Here is a 2,367-nt window from a genome sequence, read left to right as displayed (position 1 = left end):
TCTTAAAATTTTATTATAAATATTGTAAATATTAATATATAGTAATTAATATTATAAATAGATTTATTAATTATTCTTTACATTTACATTAATGAAAAAAATCAAATTTGTTAATTAAGTATCACATTAATTAATTCATATTTAATATTAAATTAATAAAAAAAATTAAATAAAACAAATTAATAAACTGAATATAAAATTTGTATAAATATTATTATTATTAAAGTATTCTCGTAACATAATATTTACACAAAAATACTATGTTTTATCTCGGGTGGAATGACGCCCGAGCTCAGTATATATTGAGGCGATGGTTGCAGAGTTCGATGCTGCAACTGATGTTCTTGAAATTCTCCTTCAATATCACCGAGATGCACCTTCGTGGCATTGACCTTTGTGAGGTTGTGGCAACTGATGTTCTTGAAATTTTTTTTTCAATATCTCGAGATAACTGCGCGATATAGAAGATTGTATTTTAGTGTAAACATTATGTTACGAGAATACTTCAATAATAAAAATATTTGTACGAATTTCAGATTTTGTTTGTTAATTTGTTTGATTTAATTATATTTTTTTGATTAATTTAATATAAAAATAAAAATTAATTAATGTGGTGCTTAACAAATTTAATATTACATTAAAGCAAACAAATTAATTCTATTTTTTAACTTTACTTAATGTGGGAGAATATTTTTAGATGAGGTTATTTTACTGTAAAAACTCCATTTTTGATTTTAGGTCAATGAATGTTTAGCAACTCTTAAATAATGCAAATTGAAACTAGAGGCTTATAGAATCAGATGCATGCTATATCTGCTAGCTGACTAAAAGGTTTTAAGTGAATAAAAATAGAGCCATTTATTCACGTTTTTAAAAAAATATTGTTAAGTTAAACCATAATTAATTAAGTATTAATTATAATCCTTACCCAAACAAAAGTATAATGCCCAACAACAATAACATCCCTTTATTCCAATAAGTGGGGTCTGGTTGAATTCTTTTTCTCCATTACATCCTATGAGCGTCATATTTTCATTTAATTCTATTATATTAAGATCAATTTCTATACAATATGTCCAAGTCTTTTTTAGGTATATCTCTATCTTTCTTAACATAAGTCAAATCTAAAGCATCTACTCTCCTAGCCGGGTCATCAGACAATCAACGTTTAATGTGACCGAACTATTTAAGACTACTCTCTCCAATCTTGTCTGTGACTGGAGCTGCACCAATTCTATCAAAGATAATTCATTTTGCATTTTGTCTATAAGTGTGAAGCCACGCATTCACCTAAGCATTTTCATCTTAGCAAGTTTTATCACACTTTAAATAAAAAAAATGTAAAGTAATTTTTCTTCATGTTTGTCATATCATTTGTAACCACGACCGAATGGTCAGCAGATCGGAACTTACTGCACATCATCTCTTACCTTCCGTTTGAAAATACACTTCATATTTGGTGTACCGTTGGATCCTGATTTGCTTATGAACTTACACCTCAAGAAAAGAGTTACAAATGAGGGAGGAGCATGAAGCAGATAAGAGAGAGATAATTATTTGTTTAAGAAGAGAAAAATAGCATGTAATCTAATCTTTAGGAATTGATCCCTTTCCTGAATCTCTATAGAAGGATTTTCTTATATAATATAAAATATATACTCATTAATTATCCCTTCTTTTCTTCTTCAGACTTTGATAATATAATTGATTTTATCTCTGATAGTGATAGTGATGTATCTCGACATCTATTCCCCACAACATTTGTCACTTTGATAATATAATTGATTTTATCTCTGATAGTGGTGTATCTCGACATCTATTCCCCCACAACATTTGTTGGGTTCATATCATTGTCGGCTTACTCTATATTTGTGATAATTTGATGCTAAGCAATTCAACAGCAGTACAAGTTGTCCTCCTTAACTGAGCCAATCTCTTAGACAACACATTGGTTTCTTGGGCGAGTGGGTGAGCTACCTCGACCAAACTTCACGCTTGAAGGCTAATTGTGATAAATGAGCCAGTAACTCATACTCAGTACCTGTTACTCCGCCTTGACGCCTTTCCCAACCTTGAACCATAATTTAAAGCAGTTGACTATGAAATTACTGAACAAATGGAAGGAAAGTTGAGTGTTTTCTTATTTAACTTATCACCACATATTATATATTAAAAAAAATTATATGATCCATTATAAAGGAAAAGAAACATATTTTAGGATAAACATTTTAAAACAAGAGACAACCAACAATACTTCTACTTAATCACAAAGAGTAGAGACTAGAATTTATGACCTAAAGCTAAGTTACAAAGAATGAGCTCATTAATTACTTAATCAAGATTAAGGCTTGCTTTGAAGAAGCTCCT

The sequence above is a fragment of the Phalaenopsis equestris genome, unplaced genomic scaffold (genome assembly GCF_001263595.1).
Source record: "Phalaenopsis equestris unplaced genomic scaffold, ASM126359v1 Scaffold000440, whole genome shotgun sequence".
Taxonomy (NCBI): domain Eukaryota; kingdom Viridiplantae; phylum Streptophyta; class Magnoliopsida; order Asparagales; family Orchidaceae; genus Phalaenopsis; species Phalaenopsis equestris.
This window is presented reverse-complemented; position numbering follows the sequence as displayed.